This window comes from Rattus norvegicus, chromosome 2, assembly GCF_036323735.1.
Source record: "Rattus norvegicus strain BN/NHsdMcwi chromosome 2, GRCr8, whole genome shotgun sequence".
In the NCBI taxonomy this organism is placed as follows: Eukaryota; Metazoa; Chordata; class Mammalia; order Rodentia; family Muridae; genus Rattus; species Rattus norvegicus.
Window position 1 is genome coordinate 87,931,306 of NC_086020.1, and position 23,878 is coordinate 87,955,183.

Below are 23,878 nucleotides of genomic sequence, written 5' to 3' on the forward strand. Positions count from 1 at the left end.
TATATATATATATATATGTATGTATGTATGTATGTATGTATATATATACAGCCACCAAAACTAGATAACATTGATGAAGCTAAAAAATGCATGCTGAAAGGGACAAGATATTGATCTCTCCAGAGAGACACATCCAGAGCATGTCTAATACAGAGGTCAATGCTAGCAGCAAACCACTGAACTGAGAACAGGACCCCCTTGGTCACCACTGGGATCCCCAGTGCAGAGGAATGTAGGTGGGGCAGGAAGGGGGATGGATGGGAGGAATACTCGTATTGGGGATGGGGAGAGGATGGGGGTTACAGACAAGAAACCTGGAAAGGGAATAACATTTGAAATGTAAGCAATGAAATATGTCTAATAATTAAAAAAAGGATTATATATCTGGCAAAAAAAAACCTGAATACGACCTTATGAATAAATGATAGCTCTGTTACACATTAAAAATAAAAGAAAAAAGGCAAGATAACTTACATATCCTCTTTCTTGAAAAAATTCTGCGTTATTTCAGGGAAACCTATTTATATTTAAATTTACTGTTTCACTGGTAAATTCCTACCATCTCAGGGAACTAAGGGGATAGCATTGGCACTTTATTCACACCTGAATGACTTTTCAAATTTCTATCTCAGTTAATTTGCTGACTAGAACCTAACCCCACAGTTACTAGTATTAGTTTTAAGTTCTCATTTAACAGTATTACAATAGTGTACAACAGTTGTTTGATTAGCAATGTATTCCTATAGACCAAGCAATATCCAGTACTCTAACTATACACCATAATGAACCCTGTTTTCCCTCTCACATAAAGAATGTTCACTAGTCTTTGCTTGAGATACTATGAGCTATGATTACCAGGGTTATGTTACACATGACTACAAATGTAAACCTCTTGCCACTGGGATATATTTTCTCTCACTATAAATACCAAGGGTGCAAGAGTCCCAAATTCAATCATGCAAGTACATTTCTATTCCTCATTTACTTAGTGTATGACATTATGACATTGGACAAAGATTCATGGACAATTCCTAATGTGTCTAAATAAATGCTTTTAAAGTTCTGGCATGTCTGTTAATTTTCATATGCTTTCAGCACAACAACATTATATACAACTAGAAGTATTTTACCTTAGGAAAAATGAAACAAAGTTCAGAAACTCAGGTGAAAAAAATCACAATGTCTAAAAAAGCATTTGGCTCAGCTTTGCTGGACTTTGTCAAACAGATGTTCTGGCTTCATGGCTCTTGCCACATTTTACTAGTCATGGTTGTGTCACCCGTGAGGCAGCTTACAGTAAGAAATTGCTCAATTGAGTTTCCTGTTTTCAGCTGTTAATTTCAAAGCCAAGATTAACATTTGCACACACTGAAACACCAAAACAAAGAGCTATTATTTATTTATTTATGTATTTATTTTTTATTTATTTTTATTTGATCATTTTATTTATTTACATTTCAAAGGTTATCCCCCTACTCAGTTTCCCCTCTGCAAAAAAATCTCTATCCTACCTTCACTCCCCCTGCCTCTATGAGGAGCTCCCCTACCCAACCACCCACCTACCTACTCCCAATTCAGTCCCCTAGCATTCTCTTATGCTAGGTCATTGAACCTCCACAGGACCAAGTGACTCCCCTGTAATTGATGCCTGATAAGCAGGGACTAAAACACCAACTAAAAGGTACACACGAGGGGATAAATGGCTCCAGTTGGATATGTAGCAGAGGATTGTCTTATTTGGCACATAATTCTTATACCTGGATTTCAGGAAAGAAATTGGATATTGAGGCTTAGCTCTCCTGCTCATTTTCCTACACACATATCTGATATTGAAGAAGGTACTTATACTTCTCTTTCCCTACTTCCAGTTGGCATGTAGTAAGAATTGAAATCTCATTTCTATCTAAAACAGACTATAACTTCATTGTGTCAGTATGTCCTCCCTGTCTCAAAAAGGAGTCTATTCAATATTCGTTGCAGTATATACTTTCATACTCCATTATGCATATACTTACTAGTGTTTTCCCATTTGCTATCTAGAAGAAATCAAAACGATAAGACTGAATACCCTGGCAAAAACAATTTAAGAGATCCCGGGCTTATTGGGTTTACAATCCAAATTACAGTTCATCATTGCAAAGATTTCAAGGTGGCAAGATATTGAGGCAGGGCGTCACAATAGCTGAGACAAATGAACTAATACAAGCATGCTAGTATTCAACTGTCTCTCCCCAGTTTTACACTGCAGTGTACTCTGTAGGACAATATTTTGCACAAAATTAAGATGAGTTTTCCCAAGACACTTAACTAAAGACAATCCCTCACAGATGTGCTAAGATACAGTCACACTTCAACAATTTCTCACAGATGTCCCTTGTGGCTTCCTTTATCTGTGAGAAGTTGGCAATTAATACTAATTATAACATATTTCACTTGCTTGTGTAGGAAAAAGACTCCTAAGTTTCAATTGGACTATACTTACCCTGATATCAGGAAACAATATACAGGGTATCATTCCAAGAGAACAGCTAGTTTACTGAGTTTACTGCAGCTGCTCCTACAAATAGTATATGGGCCCAACTGACAACTTTTATGTGACACTTGGAAAGAAATTTGACACAAATCAACAACATCTAGGATCTTAGGTGTTTGGGAAACATTCTTTTGTACTGGATTCTAACTGGTGTGTTAGCAAGACAAGATACTGGAGATAATATGACTCCAGCTCAGAGAAAGAGAAAGAATTATGTTATACACATCTAAGTCCCTGTAAAAACAAATGATAAATATGAACTCCTTCCTTGCAGCTGCATGCAACATTGAATATCTATTTCAAAATATGCAGTATAGTTCCTGTTTTCATGAAACACTGGTGTGACCCTTATGCATACTAAGTCACAGTACTTCCTTTCTCTACATATTAGAAGCTGGGATCTCATGAAAACTGATTCTGATCACAAGAGGTTTCTTAACCCCAACCATGCTTCGCCTAGATACCTGGACCCACATTCTTTACAGTTCCTTGCTCTTGATCCTCCTTCTGGAACTTAAAGGTAAGCATGCCCCAAGAATAGAATTATGTCCTTGTCTCTGAGCTACTCTTACCTTTGAAAGTAAAGGATTCCAGTTAGTCACCTGAACTTTCACAGCAGAGAAGGTCAGAATATTTTCTTACATAATAGATCCAGAATCCTGAGCACTGCCTGAACTGGCATGTGGATATGTGAATTCATAATTTTGATAAATAGAGTATAAATGATTCATCCATAACAGTTTACCACACACCCCTGCTCTTTTGGACCCTTTCCAGTGAGCTTTAACTTCTTCTATTTGTGCCAAATGGGGTTAGTAATATTCTACACGGTGCCTATATGTTATCAGGTTTTCTTTTCTTTTTCCTTATTAAAAATTCATTTTATTCATTTACATTTTAAATGTGATCCCAATTCCCACTTTCCCTTCTGAAAAACACCTATCCCAGCCCCATCCCCATGTTTCCATGATGGTGCTCCCTCACCTACCCACACACTCGCACATCACCACACTAGCATTCCCCTACACTGGGGCATCAAGCCTCTACAGGACCAAGGGGTTCCCCTCCCATGAATGCCAGATAAAGTAATCCTCTGCAAAATTAGCAGCTGGAGCCACGGTTCCTTCCATGTGTATTCTTTTGATAGTAATTAGGTCTTTAGGAGCTCTGGGGGATGAGGCATTCGTTTATTGATACTGTTGTTCTTCCTATGGGGATGCAAACCCCTTCAACTTCTTCAGTCCTTCCTCTAACTCCTCCATTGTGGTCTCCTGCTCAGATGGTCAGCTGTGAGCATCTGTATCTGCATTGTTCAGGCCGTAGCAGAACCTCTAAGGGACAGCTATATCAAGTTCTTGTGAGCTTGCAATTCTTTGCATCAACAATAGAGTCTGAGTTTGCAGATGGGTTGGATCAGTAGGTGGGACAGTCTCTGGATGGCCTTTCCTTCAGTCTCTGCTCCACTCTTTGTCTCTGCATTCCCCTTAGACATGAGCAATTCTGTGTTAATATTTTTAAAATGGGTAGGAGGCTTCATCCCTCAATCGGGGGCCATGCAGAACACTTAAATCTGGTTTGTACAGGTTCTTTCTTTGTTGGGTGTTTCAGTTTATGCTCTCTCCATTGTGTTCCAGGAGCCTCATGTTTTCCTAGAATCTGGGGCTTTCCAGAGACTACCCAACAATTCTTCATGCCCATGTCCTTTCTATGTCCTGATCCTTTGTACTTCTCTCCCCATCCTCTCCCACACCTGATCCTGTCCCACTATTTCCTCCTCTTCCTGCTCTCAGGTCCCTCCCAACCTCTCTCTATCTCCCCAGAAAATTTTCTTTCCCCTTCTAACTAGGATTGAAGAATCCACACTTGGGTTCTCCTTCTTTTTAAGCTTCATATAGTCTGTGAGTTTTTTTTTTTTTTTACTGAAATATATGCTCTTATTTATTTTTTAATTTATTTAATACTTAATAATAATTCTTTGGTTTCCAGGCAAACATCCCCCTCCCCCCTCCCCTTCCTTATGGGTGTTCCCCTCCCAAACCTCCCCCCATTGCCACCCTCCCCCCAACATTCTAGTTCACTGGGGGTTCAGTCTTAGCAGGACCCAGGGCTACCCCTTCCACTGGTGCTCTTACTAGGATATTCATTGCTACCTATGAGATCAGAGTCCAGGGTCAGTCCATGCATAGTCTTTAGGTAGTGTCTTAGTCCCTGGAAGCTCTGGTTGCTTGGCATTGTTGTACATATGGGGTCTCGAGCCCCTTCAAGCTCTTCCAGTTCTTTCTCTGATTCCTTCAATGGGGGTCCTATTCTCAGTTCAGTGGTTTGCTGCTGGCATTCGCCTCTGTATTTGCTGTATTCTGGCTGTGTCTCTCAGGAGAGATCTACATCCGGCTCCTGTCGGTCTGCACTTCTTTGCTTCATCCATCTTGTCTAATTGGGTGGCTGTATATGTATGGGCCACATGTGGAGCAGGCTCTGAATGGGTGTTCCTTCAGTCTCTGTTTTAATCTTTGCCTCTCTCTGCCCTGCCAAGGGTATTCTTGTTCCCCTTTTAAAGAAGGAGTGAAGCATTCACATTTTGATCATCCGTCTTGAGTTTCATTTGTTCTAGGCATCTAGGGTAATTCAAGCATTTGGGCTAATAGCCACTTATCAGTGAGTGCATACCATGTATGTCTTTCTGTGTTTGGGTTAGCTCACTCAGGATGATATTTTCCAGTTCCAACCATTTGCCTACGAATTTCATAAAGCCGTTGTTTTTGATAGCTGAGTAATATTCCATTGTGTAGATGTACCACATTTTCTGTATCCATTCCTCTGTTGAAGGGCATCTGGGTTCTTTCCAGCTTCTGGCTATTATAAATAAGGCTGCGATGAACATAGTGGAGCACGTGTCTTTTTTATATGTTGGGATATCTTTTGGGTATATGCCCAAGAGAGGTATAGCTGGATCCTCAGGCAGTTCAATGTCCAATTTTTTGAGGAACCTCCAGACTGATTTCCAGAATGGTTTTACCAGTCTGCAATCCCACCAACAATGGAGGAGTGTTCCTCTTTCTCCACATCCTCGCCAGCATCTGCTGTCACCTGAGTTTATGATCTTAGCCATTCTCACTGGTGTGAGGTGAAATCTCAGGGTTGTTTTGATTTGCATTTCCCTTATGACTAAAGATGTTGAACATTTCTTTAGGTGTTTCTCAGCCATTCTGCATTCCTCAGCTGTGAATTCTTTGTTTAGCTCTGAACCCCATTTTTAATAGGGTTATTTGTCTCCCTGCAGTCTAACTTCTAGCGTTCTTTGTACATTTTGGATATAAGGCCTCTATCTGTTATAGGATTGGTAAAGATCTTTTCCCAATCTCTTGGTTGCCGATTTGTCCTAACCACAGTGTCCTTTGCCTTACAGAAGCTTTGCAGTTTTATGAGATCCCATTTGTCTATTCTTGATCTTAGAGCATAAGCCATTGGTGTTTTGTTCAGGAAATTTTTTCCAGTGCCCATGTGTTCCAGATGCTTCCCTAGTTTTTCTTCTATTAGTTTGAGTGTATCAGGTTTGATGTGGAGGTCCTAGATCCACTTGGACTTAAGCTTTGTACAGGGTGATAAGCAAGGATCAATCTGCATTCTTCTACATGTTGACCTCCAGTTGAACCAGCACCATTTGCTGAAAATTCTATCTTTTTTCCATTGGATGGTTTTGGCTCCTTTGTCAAAAATCAAGTGACCATAGGTGTGTGGGTTCATTTCTGGGTCTTCAATTCTATTCCATTGGTCTATCTGTCTGTCTCTGTACCAATACCATGCAGTTTTTATCACTATTGCTCTGTAATACTGCTTGAGTTCAGGGATAGTGATTCCTCCTGAAGTCCTTTTATTGTTGAGGACAGTTTTAGCTATCCTGGGTTTTTTGTTATTCCAGATGAATTTGCAAATTGTTCTGTCTAACTCTTTGAAGAATTGGATTGGTATTTTGATGGGGATTGCATTGAATCTGTAGATTGCTTTTGGTAAAATGGCCATTTTTACTATATTAATCCTGCCAATCCATGAGCATGGGAGTTCTTTCCATCTTCTGAGGTCTTCTTCAGTTTCTTTCTTCAGTGTCTTGAAGTTCTTATTGTACGGATCTTTTGCTTACTTGGTTAAGGTCACACCGAGGTACTTTATATTATTTGGGTTTTTATGAAGGGTGTCGTTTCCCTAATTTCTTTCTCGGCTTGTTTCCCTTTTGTGTAGAGGAAGGCTACTGATTTATTTGAGTTAATTTTATACCCAGCCACTTTGCTGAAGTTGTTTATCACCTTTAGTAGTTCTCTGGTGGAACTTTTGGGATCACTTAAATAAACTATCATATCATCTGCAAATAGTGATATTTTGACTACTTCTTTTCCGATCTGTATCCCCTTGACCTCCTTTTGTTGTCTGATTGCTCTGGCTAGAACTTCAAGAACTATATTGAATAAGTAGGGAGAGAGTGGGCAGCCTTGTCTAGTCCCTGATTTTAGTGGGATTGCTTCAAGTTTCTCTCCATTTAGTTTAACGTTAGCAACTGGTTTGCTGTATATGGCTTTTACTATGTTTAGGTATGGGCCTTGAATTCCTATTCTTTCCAGGACTTTTATCATGAAGGGGTGTTGAATTTTGTCAAATGCTTTCTCAGCATCTAATGAAATGATCCTGTGGTTTTGTTCTTTCAGTTTGTTTATATAATGGATCACGTTGATGGTTTTCCGTATATTAAACCATCCCTGCATGCCTGGGATGAAGCCTACTTGATCATGGTGGATGATTGTTTTGATGTGCTCTTGGATTCGGTTTGCCAGAATTTTATTGAGTATTTTTGCGTCGATATTCATAAGGGAAATTGGTCTGAAGTTCTCTTTCTTTGTTGGGTCTTTGTGTGGTTTAGGTATAAGAGTAATTGTGGCTTCATAGAAGGAATTCGGGAGTGATCCATCGGTTTCAATTTTGTGGAATAGTTTGGATAATATTGGTATGAGGTTTCTATGAAGGTTTGATAGAATTCTGCACTAAACCCATCTGGACCTGGGCTCTTTTTGGTTGGGAGACCTTTAATGACTGCTTCTATTTCCTTAGTAGTTATGGGGTTGTTTAACTGGTTTATCTGTTCCTGATTTAACTTCGGTACCTGATATTTGTCTAGGAAATTGTCCATTTCCTGTAGATTTTCAAGTTTTGTTGAATATAGGCTTTTATAGTAAGATCTGATGATTTTTTGAATTTCCTCTGAATCTATAGTTATGTCTCCCTTTTCATTTCTGATTTTGTTAATTTGGACACACTCTCTGGGTCCTCTCGTTAGTCTGGCTAAGGGTTTATCTATCTTGTTGATTTTCTCAAAGAACCAACTTTTGGTTCTGTTGATTCTTTCTATGGTCCTTTTTGTTTCTACTTGGTTGATTTCAGCTCTGAGTTTGATTATTTCCTGCCTTCTACTCCTCCTGGGTGTATTTGCTTCTTTTTGCTCTAGTGCTTTTAGGTGTGCTGTCAAGCTGCTGACATATGCTCTTTCCTGTTTCTTTCTGCAGGCACTCAGCGCTATGAGTTTTCCTCTTAGCACAGCTTTCATTGTGTCCCATAAGTTTGGGTATGTTGTACCTTCATTTTCATTAAATTCTAAAAAGTTTTTAATTTCTTTTTTTATTTCTTCCTTTACTAGGTTATCATTGAGTAGAGCATTGTTCAATTTCCACGTATATGTGGGCATTCTTCCCTTATTGTTATTGAAGACCAGTTTTAGGCCGTGGTGGTCCGATAGCACGCATGGGATTATTTCTATCTTTCTGTACCTGTTGAGGCCCGTTTTTTGACCAATTATATGGTCAATTTTGGAGAAAGTACCATGAGGAGCTGAGAAGAAGGTATATCCTTTTGCTTTAGGATAGAATGTTCTATAAATATCCGTTAAGTCCATTTGGCTCATGACTTCTCTTAGTCTGTCTACATCACTGTTTAATTTCTGTTTCCATGATCTGTCCATTGATGAGAGTGGGGTGTTGAAATCTCCCACTATTATTGTGTGAGGTGCAATGTGTGTTTTGAGCTTTAGTAAGGTTTCTTTTACGTATGTAGGTGCCCTTGTATTTGGGGCATAGATATTTAGGATTGAGAGTTCATCTTGGTGGATTTTTCCTTTGACGAATATGAAGTGTCCTTCCTTATCTTTTTTTGATGACTTTTAATTTAAAATTGATTTTATTTGATATTAGAATGGCTACTCCAGCTTGCTTCTTCTGACCATTTGCTTGGAAAGTTGTTTTCCAGCCTTTCACTCTGAGGTAGTGTCTGTCTTTGTCTCTGAGGTGTGTTTCCTGTAGGCAGCAGAATGCAGGGTCCTCGTTGCGTATCCAGTTTGTTAATCTAGGTCTTTTTATTGGGGAGTTGAGGCCATTGATGTTGAGAGATATTAAGGAATAGTGATTATTGCTTCCTGTTATATTCATATTTGGATGTGAGGTTATGTTTGTGTGCTTTTCTTCTCTTTGTTTTGTTGCCAAGAAGATTAGTTTCTTGCTTCTTCTAGGGTATAGCTTGCCTCCTTATGTTGGGCTTTACCATTTATTATCCTTTGTAGTGCTGGATTTGTAGAAAGATATTGTGTAAATTTGGTTTTGTCATGGAATATCTTGTTTTCTCCATCTATGTTAATTGAGAGTTTTGCAGGATACAGTAACCTGGGCTGTCACTTGTGTTCTCTTAGGGTCTGTATGACATCTGTCCAGGATCTTCTGGCCTCCATAGTTTCTGGCGAAAAGTCTGGTGTGATTCTGATAGGTCTGCCTTTACATGTTACTTGACCTTTTTCCCTTGCTGCTTTTAATATTCTTTCTTTATTTTGTGCCTTTGGTGTTTTGACTATTATGTGACGGGAGGTGTTTCTTTTCTGGTCCAATCTTTTTGGAGTTCTGTAGGCTTCTTGTATGCCTATGGGTATCTCTTTTTTAGGTTAGGGAAGTTTTCTTCTATGATTTTGTTGAAGATATTTACTGGTCTTTTGAGCTGGGAGTCTTCACTCTCTTCTATACCTATTATTCTTAGGTTTGATCTTCTCATTGAGTCCTGGATTTCCTGTATGTTTTGGACCAGTAGATTTTTCTGCTTTGCATTATCTTTGACAGTTGAGTCAATGATTTCTAGGGAATCTTCTGCTCCCGAGATTCTCTCTTCCATCTCTTGTATTCTGTTGGTGAGGCTTGTATCTACAGCTCCTTGTCTCTTCTTTTGATTTTCTATATCCAGGGTTGTTTCCATGTGTTCTTTCTTGATTGCTTCTATTTCCATTTTTAATTCCTTCAACTGTTTGATTGTGTTTTCCTGGAATTCTTTCAGGCATTTTTGCGATTCCTCTCTGTAGGCTTCTACTTGTTCTCTAAGGGAGTTCTTCATGTCTTTCTTGAAGTCCTCCAGCATCATGATCAAATATGATTTTGAAACTAGATCTTGCTTTTCAGGTGTGTTTGGATATTCCATGTTTATTTTGGTGGGAGAATTCGGCTCCGTTGATGCCATGTAGTCTTGGTTTCTGTAGCTTGGGTTCCTGCGCTTGCCTCCCGCCATCAGACTATCTCTAGTGTTACTTTCTTCTGCTATTTCTGACAGTGGCTAGACTGTCCTATAAGCCTGTGTGTCAGGAGTGCTGTAGACCTGTTTTCCTGTTTTCTTTCAGCCACTTATGGGGACAGAGTGTTCTGCTTTCGGGCGTGTAGTTTTTTCTCTCTACAGGTCTTCAGCTGTTCCTGTGGGCCTGTGTCTTGAGTTCACCAGGCAGGTCACTGGCAGGGGAAAAGTTGGTCCTACCTGAGGTTTCAAGGCTCAACTGTGCTCGTGGGGTACTGCCTAAGTCCTCTCCGCGGCGGCAACAACCGAGAAGATCTGTGCTGCTCTTTCCGGGAGCCTCCGTGCACCAGGGTTCCAGATGGCGTTTGGTGTTTTCCTCTGGTGTCTGGATGTGCGCAGAGTGCAGTCTCTTCTGGTTTCCCAGGCGTGTCTGCCTCTTTGTAGTTTTAGCTCTCCCTCCCACGGGATTTGGGTGCAGAGAACTGTTTATCCGGTCTGTTTCCTTCAGGTTCCGGCGGTGTCTCAGGCGCAGGGGTCCTGCCGCTCCTGGGCCCTCCCCGTACGGGAACCCAGAGGCCTTATACAGTTTCCTCTTGGGCCAGGGATGTGGGCAGTGGTGGGCAGTGTTGGTGGACTCCTCTGCTCTGCAGCCTCAGGAGTGCCCACCTGACCAGGCGGTGAGGTCTCTCTCCCACGGGGTTTGGGAGCAGAGAGCTGCTGCGGGCCGGACGTCTGTGAGTTTTATCATGGGTATTCCAAGCTTTTTGCCTAAAATTCACTTATCAGTGAGTGTATACCACTTATGTTCTGTAAGTGAATTCTTACTCAGAATGATATTTTCTAGTTCCATCCATTTGCCTGCGAATTTCATGAAGTCATTGTTTTTAGTAGCTGAATAGTACTCTGTTTTGTAAATGTACCATATTTGCTGTATCCCTTACTCTGTTGAGGGACATCTGAATTATTTCCAGCTTCTGGCTATTATAAATAAGACTGATAAGAACATAGTGGAACATGTGTCCTCCTTATATGTTGAAGCATCTTTTGGGTATATTCCCAGGAGTTGTATAGCAGGGTCCTCTGATAGCACTATGTCCAATTTTCTGAGAAACCACCAGATTGATTTCCAGAGTTGTACCAGCTTATAATTCCACAAGCAATAGAAGATGTTCCTCTTTCTTTATATCTTCACCAGCATCTGTTTTCACCCTAAGATTTTTTCTTTTACTGGATAATTTTATTTGCATTTCAAATGTTATCACTTTCTCAGTTATCACTCTAGAAACTCCCTATCCCATGCTTTTATGATGGTGCTCATCCACCCTCTCATCAACTTCCTCCAGGCTCCCTGCACTGACATTCCCCCAGACTAGGACATCAAGTTTTCACAGGACCTAGGTCCTCTCCTACCATTGATGCCAGACATGGCCTTCCTCTGCTACATATGCGTTTGGAGCCATGGGTCACTCCTCAACTTGTACTCTTTGGTTGGTGGTTTAGTCCCTGGGAGCTCTGGGAGGGTTGCTTGGTTGATATTGTTGTTCTTCCTATTAGCGCAAATTCACAAACTACATGAAGTTCAAGAAGAAGAAGAAAGATCAAAGTGTGGATGCTTCAGTCCTTCTTAGAAGGGGAAACAAAATACTCACAGCAGGAAATACAGAGACAAAGTGTAGAGAAAAGCCTGCAGGAAAGGCCATCCAGAGACTGCCTAAAAGTAGTCATCAAACTCAGACGCTATTGTAGATACAAAGAAGTGCAAGCTGACAGGACCTTATATAACTGTTTCCTGAGTCGCTTTGCCAGAGCCTAATATACAGATGTGAGTGTTTGCAGCCAACCATTTTACTGAGCATAGAGTCCACAATGGTGAAATTAGATAAAAGGACAAAGGAGCTGACTTTTGGATCTTATCTATTCTGACTGCTGTGAGGTAGAATCTCAGGGTCATTTTGATTTGCATTTCCCTGATGATTAAGGATGTGAACATTGCTTTATTGGCTTCTTAGCCATTCGAGATTCCTCGATTGAGAATTCTTTGTTTACCTCTGTACCCCATTTTTAATAGTGTTATTTTTTTTCTGAAGTCTACCTTCTTGAGTTCTTTGTATATTTTCAATATTAGCCCTCTATTGAATGTAGGGTTAGTAGAGAACTTTTTCTGATTGGTAAGTTATTGTTTTTGTCCTATGGATGGTGTCTTTTGCCTTATAGAAGCTTATTTTGCGAGATCCCATTTGTCAAAAGTTGGTCTTAGAGCCCAAGCCATTGATGTTTTCTTTAGGAAATTTTGCCCTATGCTCATGTGTTCAAGGCCCTTTCCCACTTTCTCTTCTATTATATTCAGTATATCTGGTTTTATGTTGAGGTTCTTGATCTACTTGAACTTGAGCTTTGTACAGGAGGATAGAATTGATCAATTTGCTTTCCTCTTTTTTAATTTTGTATTTATTTTTATCCTTCAGATTTTATTCCCCTCCCTGTCCACCCTTGGACTGTTCCACATCCCATACCTCCTCCCTGACTCTCTTCCTGGCCCCATCTTCATGAGGATGTCCCCACACCACCTCCCCACCACCCGACCAAAACTCTATATTTCCTGGGACTTCCAGTCTCTCTAGGGTTAGGTACATCTTCTCTGACTAAACCCAGACTAGGAAGACCTCTGTTGTATATGTGTTGGGGGCCTCATCTCAGCTGGTGTATGCGGCCTGGTTGGTGATCCAGTATCTGCTAGCACCATTTGTTGAACATTCTGTCTTTTTTCCATTGGATAATTTGGCTTCTTTGTCAAAGATCAGGTGACCATAGTTATGTGGGTTTAATTCTGGGTCTTCAATTTAATTTATTTATCTACCTATCTGTTTCTATACCAATACCATGCTGTTTTTATCACTATTGCTCTGTAGTACATCTTGAGGTCAGTTTGGTGATTCCCCTAGAAGTTCTTTTGTTGCTGAGAATAGATTTTGCAATCCTGTGTTTTTGGTTTTCCAATTTGAGGATTGGTCTTTCTATCTCTCTGAAGAATTGAGTTGGGATTTTTTTGTACCAAAATCAGAATCAGATGGTTTTAGTGCAGAATTCTGTCAGACCTTCAAAGAAGACCTAATAGCAATACACTTCAAACTATTCCACAAAATTGAAACAGAAGGAATTCTCTCTCTCTCTCTCTCTCTCTCTCTCTCTCTCTCTCTCTCTCTCTCTCTCTCAATGAGTAAGATTGCATGACTGACTCCATAATTTCTGATCTGGCTTAGCAGTTCCATGCTCTACTTTGGTTGAGGTGCTATGCAATCTAACCTTGTAGAAGTCTTTGTTTCAAAATGTCCTCATTACACACTCACTGGACCTGAGACTACAAAAAGAGATAAGTCTCAATGATGATTTTAGCACTTCCTGAAGCTCTCTGATTTATATAGTTTTTGAAACTAATAGTTACTAGATGTCTTTGTTCTTCTTTTCAAAATCCATGATGTCTTTAATGCCTCTCTCTCTCTCTCTCTCTCTCTCTCTCTCTCTCTCTCTCTCTCCCTCTCTCTGACACACACACACACACACACACACACACACACACACACAACTCATACTTATCTGTGCGTTCCTATATATTTAAATACAACTTGCCCAGTCTACATCTTACCTGAACAAGGATTATACCAATAGACATGTGAAGAATAAGAAACAATATCTCAGTGAAGAAGATTCTGTGTTGCTGCTGTGTTCTTTTTAAAAAATTTTTCTTATTAGATATATTTCTTTACTTGCTTACATTTGAAACCCTTTCCCGGTTTCCTGCCCATCAGCTGTCATATGCATCCCCCCAATATGGGTGTTCTCCCCCTCCACCTACTTACCGCCCCCCAACATTCCCCTGCACTGGGGATCCAACCTCGGCAGGACCAGGTGCTTCCCCTTCCACTGGTGCCCCAACAAGGCTGCTATATATGCAGTTGGAGCGCTGGGTCAGTCCATGTATAGTCTTGCGGTAGGCATTTTGTCCCTGAAAGCTCTGGTTGGTTGGCATTGTTGTTCTTATGGGGTTGGAAACCCTTCAGCTCTTTCAATTCTTCCTCTAATTCCCCTAACAGGGGTCCTGTTCTCAGTGCAGTGATATCCTACTAGCATTGACCTCTGTATTGGACATGCTTTGGATGTGTCTCTCAGGAGAGATATTTATCCGGTCCCTTTCAGCATGCATTTTTACCTTCATCAATCTGTTTTAGTTTTGGTGGCTGTGTATAAATACATATATATGATATATGGGCCACATGTGGAGCAGGCTCTGAATGCCATTCCTACAGTCACTGCTCTGAACTTTGCATCCATACCGCCTACTATGGATAATTTTCCCCTTTCTAGTAGAAGTGGGAGCATCTGCATTTTGGCCATCCTTCTTCTTGAGCTTCCTGTGTCCTATAGATTTCATATTGGGTAATTTGAGGTTTTAGGCTAATATCCACTTATCAATGAGTGCATACCAAGTGTGTTTTTCTGTGATTGGGTTATCTCACTCAGATGATATTTTCCAGTTCATTCCATTTGCCTGTGAATTTTATTAAGTCATTGTTTTTGATAGTTGTGTAGTACTCCCTTGTGTAGCTGTATCACATTTTTTGAATCCATTCTTCTGTTGAAGGGCCTCTGGGTTCTTTCCAGCTTCTGGCTATTATAAATAAGGTTGCTATGAACATAGTGGAGCATGTGTCTTTGTTGTGTGTTGGAGAATCTTTTGGATATTTGCCCAGGAGAGGTATAGCTGGGTCCTCAGGTAGTTCAATGTCCAATTCTCTGAGGAACCTCCAGAGTGATTTCCAAAGTGATTGTACCAGTTTACAATTACACCAACAATGGAGGACTGTTCCCCTTTCTCCACATCCTCGCCAGCATCTGCTGTCACCTGAGTATTTGATCTTAGCCATTCTGACTGTTGTGAGGTGGAATCTCGGGGTTGTTTTGATTTGCATTTCCCTTATGACTACAGATGTTGAACATTTCTTTAGGTGCTTATCAGCCATTCAATATTCCTCAGGTGAGAATGTTTTGTTTAGCCCGGTACCCCATTTTAATTGGGTTATTTGGTTCTCTGGAGTCTTACTTTTTGAGTTCTTTGTATATTTTGTTTATTAGCTCACAATCAGTTGTAGGATTGGAAAAAATCTTTCCCAATCTGTTGGTTGCCGTTTTGTCCTAAGGAGAGTGTCTTTTGCCTTACAGAAGATTTGTAGTCTAAAATGGAACAGTCAATCATCAGAATAATTGACTCTGAAATAATGAATCAGAGGAAATATTAATTCACTTGAATTTCTGTTTCCAGTTATTTTTCAATTCATATAAAAGCTAATTCAGCAAGCAATTATTATATCCAGATTCCCATCTGTATCTAGAGCTAGACATAATTTAATAAACTGTACCTAGCTCTATGTCTCTGTGCATATCATCTGATCTCAGTTGAAGGTTTCATGACTCAGCAAACCAACTGAGAAATTACAATTTAATTTTATGACATTTGCATGTGATACTGTGGGAAGTACTCCTACATCATGTGGAACAACGACTCAAGTTAATGTTATTTTCACAGAGACACAAATACAGAAAAAGAATGAGATTCACAAACAGCACTAATTGAAGTGATTAAAGCTGTATGTTGGAATTAATCTGCCTGATGGAGGTCATGAGATTAGCAATCACTCTTCCCAGAAACTTTGATCAATCCCATGAACTTTTGTGTGAAATGAGAAGAGAGTTGATGATTTTCTTTACCTGAGCCCTTCATCATTATATCCAAATAGCTTTTCTTGAAAATGTTATTCTCATGAGAAATTTGGTTTATTTTCTTTTATTTTTAATAATTTTATTTTTTGAATATTTTGTGTATTTACATTTCAAATATTATCCCCTTTTCCCCTCTCCCATCTTCCATCCCCCTCCCCCTGTTTCTATGAGGATGATCCCATTCACACACACACACTCCAACCTCAACACCCTGGAATTACCCTACAGTGGTGAAATATGCCTTCACAGGACCAAGGGCATTTCTGCCCATTGATGCATGTTTCTAGTCCACAGATTACTTAATTAAAATGGTTTTCAATATCATAGGAAGATATTACACTGGACGAATAATACACAGGGAAGATATTTGTTGGATACTCACAAGAAACTAGAGGTTATTTGGTGAACATATGTGGCACTGGAGAATAAAAGTAGAGACAGAGTCACATATATATATCTTAAATTCCTCTAAGGAAAATAATTAAGAAAAAGGATGAAATGTATAATATTTTAAAATATATGTGAATTATGTCCTATTGTCTATAGATAAGGAGGCACTGTTGGCTTAGATGTTAAAAACAAGGTAGAGTGGGTGAGCATTATGAAGAAGAGTAAATTTGATAAAAAGATACATGGATAAAATGATTTAAAAGATGTGATAGTGAATCATGTAGCCAAACATTCTGGTAGGGCCTCACTGAAGGCTTCAGAATATATGGAGGAAATAACCTTTGCCAAAGAGTTTCTTCCCATTTTCCTGGACAGAGTTTTTTAGTCCAAGAGAATGGAAGCCACTTCAGGCTTGGAACAGAAAAGCACCATACCCTGATCTGAGCTTCAAACTGATTATTTCTATCTGATGATTGAACAAAGATTCTTTCGGGACTTATATAAGTAATGCTGTGGTGGATATTCCAAGACCACCAGTTCTTGTTCCTAGCATTAACACATGCCCACGTAGAGAACCACATAACCTTTTGTAGAAGAGATGAAGCAAACTTGGTTCTTATTCTTATGAAATATGCTCTACTTTCCTCTGAGGTGAAATACATTTCTCCTGAATCATGGGGTACTCCAGGGCCTTGCTTGTTCTTGTCAACATTCTTCTGCCAAGGTTGGACAGTGACCCTGCAATCCCTGTGCTAGTATCCTGAGATTTCTGTGCACTCAGAGCGGAGGACCTGAAGAATTGTCTGTCCTTCAACAACCCAACCAGCATCAAGTCAGAAGCAATTCACTAGATAGTACAAGGGCACTGCAGCCTGGTCTTTGGGGATGAAAGAGTGAAGGTGAAGGGGCATTGTACCAAGCATAGTTGTTGTAAAGATGCCAGTTAGTCCCCTTATAACAGCTAAACTGTAGTAACTGGATAGTTCCACTACCTATAATTGTACACAGCCATGCAAACAAAATTAGTTGAGATTCTCAAATCCCCTTTGTTAATGAAATTGCACAGATATCTGAATACTTAGTTTAGTTTTTAGTACTCTCATCCCAGATAGGCAATATTATAGACCCTCCCTTGATGAGTTCCTTAGTGTCAATAATTGGGTGCCTAAAAGTGCTGCTGGTCAGTGCTTTATAAAGTTTACATGTCAGATGAGGTGGATCCTGGGCACATGCCATTGATATTCAGAATTTCCCATATTTGCCATTGTATCCTTATAGAATTAAATTTACCATCTAATTTAAAAGTGTTAAAACATTTATTGTATTTTTTGGTTTTTCATTATGATAGTGAATCTATGCTAATAGAAATATTGCAGAGGCATGAATATCACACATGATTATTTCTAGATAATTCTACTAGAAAAGCAAGCTATAATACTGTTTTTCTACTCTGTGTTACACATTATAAATTACAGTGTTAAATAAAATTTTAAGTTGCAATGTTGTTTTCCATTATTATAAGCTGATAAAATTTTAAGATTTGCTTCCTTTTTCAGTTTGTTGTTTTATATTATCTTAATCCAGAAGCTAATAAGACTTTTTGATGTCTATCCTATTCAGACACAGATATTTTAGGCTATAAGTTTGGTATATTGTTTTTGTATTTCCAATTGGAACAAATTATGAAATTTTAAAATATTAGTTTTGTGTAACTACTTATGCCAAAATACAAATTACTGCATAGGTTTACACAATATGTTAGTTTCTCACCAGATAACATCCTAATAGTATGCTCAAGCTTATTAGAACCTGCATTAGTTTATTAGATAAAGTTTTAACGTTTCAAAGTTCCTTTTGCTTTTGGCTTCATTTATCTAGGGAAGCTGAGTTTCACCATCAGACATAACAGTTTCAGGCATAATAGTGACTGTATAGGCTGAAGCTATCCCTCTACTTCTCATCAGCTACCGATGTAGAGCCTAATCTAAGATTTTTGGATACCGCCAAGGTGGAAGATTAGAGCCAGCATTATCCAAAAACAAAGTGAAAACTCTGGACTCAGCATACTTTACCAAAATGTAGAAATCACTATACAGCCAAAACTTATATTGTCTTTCACTACTATGATTACTCTATGAATCTTTTACTTTGGCCCATGGAAGCTCATTAGCATTCCCTGCAAAGCAGATATCATAATGAACTGAGATTGATTCCTTAGTGTTGTATGTAGAATCCATTTTTTATTTAAATTCTGGATGTATTTTCTCTATTAAATGAACACACAATTCCACTGCTTACTGAATGTCATCATTTCTGAATGAGCTGTGTTTATATTACCTTGCAGAATCTTGAAAGAGATGAATCATGCCTTTTCTGCTTTCAGCCTTTGATTAGTAGTCTGCTGGTTTTCATTTGAATTATAATGTATGCTAGTGTGACTTTCTATGAGTTTATATCAAATGAATTAGTTGACAATGTTAGATTTATACTTCTATTTTATCAAAATAGGAAGATTTGAGACAATATTTTATAAATAATATGCCCACAATCCAAATTATTTTCTTCCCTATTTTTGACCACTGTCCCTGAACTTGTAAATAATATTACTGTACCCATTTCCACATTTGTATTTTTTCATAAAATGCTCAAATCCTTCTCTATACTTTGTAAATTTAATATTTAACTTACCATACATCTTGACTTTCCAACATCATTTTGTTTCTGCTTACAGGTTCTCTCTGTTTTGTGTTCTTATTTTGCTATTCAGACACCACTTTCTTTACTGCTTTTCCATACTTTCCCTTTGCTCTTTTCATATTTTAAATGAAGATTGTATAGTTTTGGTCAAGTAGTATAATACAGTGAATCCAGTCCAGTACAGCCTTTACTGATCATCAAAGTCCAGGCAAGAAGGGGTCTGAACTGTCAGAGTTATGAGAGTCAGAGATACTGAGAAAATGGTTCAGTGATGTGAAAACAATAAAGGAGAGTATCCTCAGGAAACCACATTATTCAAGGACAGAATCTGGGCTTCCTGGACACTGGGGATATGTGACCTCATTTTCATTGCCTTGACTCACCAAATTTGAACTTCTGAACCACACAGCATAAAATAATAAATGCCTGTTATTTAAAGCCATAATCTTTATAGGAAGCTATTATATCTAAGTTAATATTAATATAATTCAGAGGCCAGAGGGTTCCAGCTTTTTCAGAGGACATATTATATTTATATAAAATGATATGATAATATACTATAATATATTAATAGATAAATTTAAACAAAGTTCTTATTTCCTTTGGATAACATTATTCAATCATAAAATCTTAATCATACCATATATTTGATGGCCAGTTTAGGTTCCATATCCCCCCCTTGCTACTAATCTTGGCTAAGTTCCTCCTCCCTCATTCCTGGGCATTTCCATTGATATATTTCCACCTCATCCCTCAAATGCACCCCCCCCCAACTCAGGTGTTTGTCCCAATATCCATTTTTCTTCAGCCACCAGATCCCTCCTCTTCCCATACCCATGCCACCTCCCCATTTCCATTTTTCTCAAATCTATTCTTTTTTCCCCACCCAGGGAGATTCATGTGTCACTCTTGAGCCCTTCTTTCTACTTAGTCTATCTGAGTCTTTGCATTGTAGCATAATTATAAATTATTTTACAGCTAAAATCCACTTATAAGAGAGTATATATTACGTTTGTCTTTCTATGCCTGGGTTACCACAATAATTTTGTTTTGTTTTGTTTTCCATCCCATTTCAGCTATTCATTTCTTCCTCAAGGACACTTATCATTTTCATAAAGTTGATTTTATGATCATTTTCTATTTTTTTAAAGTTGAAATTGCTCAATATGCCATATTGCCTTTGGGTACTGCATACAAAAATGAGTCTCTCATAATCAAATCACCTCAGATCAAATATATAGCTCTTTATTTTACAAAATATTTTACTTTTTATTTATTCATTTTACATCTGGCTCACTGTTTCCTCCATTCCACCCCTCCCACAATGTTTAACTTATCCCCCTCCATTCATCTCTCTCAGCAGGTGGGTTCCCCATGGGTATCCCTTCTACCCTGGCTCTTCAGTCTCTGAGAGGCTAGATGCTTCCTCTTCAACTGATGTCAGACACGGTAGCCCACGTAGTAGAACTGATCTTATGAACAGGCAACAGCTTTTGGGATAACCCCCACTCTAGTCTTTCAGGACTCACATAAAGACCAAGCTGCTCATCTGCTTGCTATAAATGTGAAAGAAGTCCTATATCCAGACTATGTGTGTACATCATTTGGTGATTCAGAATCTGAAAGCACCAAGGATTCAGGTTATTTGACTCTGTTGGTTTTCCTGTGGAGTTTCTATTCCCTCTAGGGCACACAATTCTTTTTCCTGTTCTTCCATAAGAGTGCCCAACCTCCATCTACTGTTTGGCTCTATCTGTCTGAGTCAACTGCATGATGGAGTCTCTCAGAAGACATAGCCTGTCTGCAAGCATAACAGAATATGATTAATAGTGTTATTAAATGGTGTTTGGCCATGTGATGCTTTTTAAGTCATCATGAATTTAGGAAACATTGTTGAATGCATTGGAGACAATTTTCTGAAAGGGGTACCTGCAAAATTCATGATGTCTTTATTTTTCATATCTGTACAGTATTCCATTGTATGAATCCATCATATTTTCTTTATTCATTTTTTATTGTAGGATTATCTAAGTTGTTTCCAGTTACTGGCTTTAACGAATACAACTACTATGAGCATAGCAAGTGTCTTTGTGGGAACATCTTTTGTGTATATGTGCAGGACCAGTATAGCTGGGTTTTGAGGTAGAATTATTTCTTGTTTTCTTAGAAGCCATCAAATTTATTTCCATAATGGTTGTACAAATTTGCACTCCCATTAGCAGTGAAGAAGTGTTCCTCTTTTAGACATCCTCAAAAGCGTGTGCTCTTTCTTGAGGTTCTTTTTCACCTTAGCCATTCTTATGGGTATAAGAAGGAACCTCAGAGATGTTTTGGGTTGTATTTACCTGATGACTAAGAACTTTGAATATTTCATTAAGTATTTCTCATCAATTCAAGATTTCTCTGTTGAGAATTCACTGTTTAGTACTTCACTCAATTTTTTAAATTGGGTTATTTGGGTTGTTGGAGTCCACCATCTTGAGTTCTTTGTAAATTTTGGATATTAGCCCTGTGTCAGATGTAGGGTCAGTTAAGATCTTTTCCCAATCTGCAGGCTGCTGTTTTGTCTTATTGACAGTGTCTTTTGCCTTACAGAAGTCGGAAGTGTCATGAGGCCCCAATTATCAATTGTTGGTATTAGAACTGTCTCCTGTACCAATGCATTCATGTGTTTTCCCCCAATTTCTCATCTAAGGATCTAAGGTATCTGGTTTTAAGTTGATGTCCTTTACCCACTTGGACTTAAGTTTTGTGCAGGGTGATAAAAATGAATCTATTTTCATTTGCCTCAATGCAGACACCAAGATAGACTAGTACCATTGCTTTAATATGTTTTCATTGTTCATTGATAGTAGCTTCTTTTTATAAAATCAAATGTGTGCATCCAGTTGCTCCCTGAGCCTTGAGCTGACCCTGCATCACACCCCTCTCTTCGCAGATCCCACTAGGAGAAAGCTAGTTTCTCAGAAGAGCTGAAACACCTGAAAGCACACGTGATGCCAGAATTTTTGCTCATATTAATGGCCCAAGAGAAATCTGTCTGGAGCTCACAGGAGACAGGTACCAAGGAGAAATCAGGGGCAGGATACTTCTAGTCTCTGCCAGCACCCTGAATTGACTCTGAACTACAGTTTTCTTTTCCCAGATCAAATGGGGAGAGAGCTGGTCTCCCAGTAGAATGGGCACACAGGCTTATAGGAGGGAAAATCCAATGTGAGATTCAGCAAGAATAGTTAACACCAGAGATAAGTACATGGTGAGAGGCAAGGGCAAGAAATTAAGAAACAGAAACCAAGAACACATGCATCATCAGAATTCTGTTCCCCCACCACAACAAGCACTGGATACTTCTAAACACTGGACAAGCAAGATTTTGATTTAAAATAACAGCTGATAATGAAGTTGAAGGACACGTAGTATTCATCAAAGGAAAAATCCATCAAGATGAATCCTATAATATCTATGCTCAAAATACAACGACACCTACATAAATAAAAGAAACCTTACTAAAGCTCAAAGCACACATTGCACCTCACACAATACTAGTAGGAGATTTCAACACTCCACTCTCATCAATGGACAGATCATGGAAACAGAAATTAAACAGAGACATAGACAGACTGAGAGAAGTCATGAACCAAATGGATTTAACAGATATTTATAGAACATTCTATCCTAAAACAAAAGAATATACCATCTTCTCACCATCTCATGGTACTTTCTCCAAAGTTGACCATATAATTGGTCATAAAACAGGCCTCACCAGATACAGAAATGTTGTTGTAAAAGTATAAAAATCAAAAAGTATTGGTGTCTTTTACCCCACTAGGTCTGCACTGCGGTGTCTCAAGATATCTGCTAGATATCTCAGTGGAAACACATCCCAGCCACACTTTCCTACACTCAAACCCCCACATAAAAGAACACACAACACAATAATCTTAGACACAATTGATAAGATATAATTGCCCACTTAGACAAACAAAGTCCGGTACCATCCATCCCTTAGGAATATTGTAAATACACAGAGCAGAATCTTAACATCACCTGCCATGGCTTCTCCCTTCTCTCCTTCTCTCCGTCTCTCCTGTCTCCTCCATTCTCTGTCCTAGTCTCCTCCTCTTCCTTCAAACTTCTCTCCCTCCCATCCTTCCTTCTCCTCCAATGACAGGCCTCCTTCTATCCTGTACCAGCCCCTCACCTGTACTTTACAAATTCAATGGGGAAAAGGTTCTGATCAAGTCACCTGATTCCTGAGTATGTGACTAGGCAGCTGTCCTTGGGGCAGTGGAATTAGCATCAAAATACAGTTAACTTAAGGACAAACCACAACACAGAAATATAGAAATAATCCCATGCATCCTATCAGACCACCACCGGCTAAAGCTGGTCTTCAATAACAGTAAGGAAAGAATGTGCACATTTACATGGAAGATGAATAATGCTCTACTCAATGATAATGTGGTCAAGGAAGAAATAAAGAAAGAAATTAAATACTTCTCAGAATTTAATGAAAATGAAGATACAACATACCCAAACTTAGGGGACCCAGTGAAAGCTGTGCTAAAACGAAAACTCATAGCTCTGAGGGCCTGCAGAAAGAAACAGGAGAGAGCATATATCAGAAGCTTGACAGCACACCTAACAGCACTAGAATAAAAAGAAGCAAATACACACAGGAGGAGTAGAAGGAAGAAAATAATCAAACTCAGAGCAGAAATAAACAAAGAAGAAACAAAAAGGAGTATACAAAGAATCAACAGCACCAAAAGCTGTTTCGTCCAGAAAAATCAAAAAGACTGATAAACCCTTAGCCAGAGTAACCAGAGGACACAGAGAGTGTCTCCAAATTAACAAAATCAGAAATGAAAAAGGGAAACATAACAACAGAGCCAGAGGAAATTT

The 23,878-nt window shown here is 38.9% G+C and overlaps 1 pseudogene; it reads left to right on the top strand.

Annotated features, from left to right (window-relative positions):
* Nucleotides 1-2,879: 2,879 nt before the first annotated feature.
* Nucleotides 2,880-23,878, top strand: part of Sirpb2l1 (signal-regulatory protein beta 2-like 1) — a 67,622-nt pseudogene continuing 46,623 nt past the window's right edge.